Source organism: Argentina silus (assembly GCF_951799395.1).
Source record: "Argentina silus genome assembly, chromosome: 11".
Classification (NCBI taxonomy): domain Eukaryota; kingdom Metazoa; phylum Chordata; class Actinopteri; order Argentiniformes; family Argentinidae; genus Argentina; species Argentina silus.
Genome location: NC_139665.1, coordinates 15,713,876 through 15,714,165, shown reverse-complemented (window position 1 = coordinate 15,714,165; position 290 = coordinate 15,713,876).

Here is a 290-nt window from a genome sequence, read left to right as displayed (position 1 = left end):
ATGAAACGTGTGTTTGATACCCTTCCTAATTCCGTTCCATGAATTACAATGAGCCCGTCCTCCGAATTCTGCCTCCACCAGCCTCCCCTCAAATGCATTCCAGTTTATTATGAGGACAACCCCTCTTATGATCTGAGAGGTGGATCCATTTCACTCGGATACAAACTGTAAGATCACCTTCATTGTGTTTGTACTTCCTTGATATATATATATATATATATTTACATTTACATTCATGGCATTTAATAGACGCCTTTATCCAAAGCGACGTACAACAAATACATTTGTTT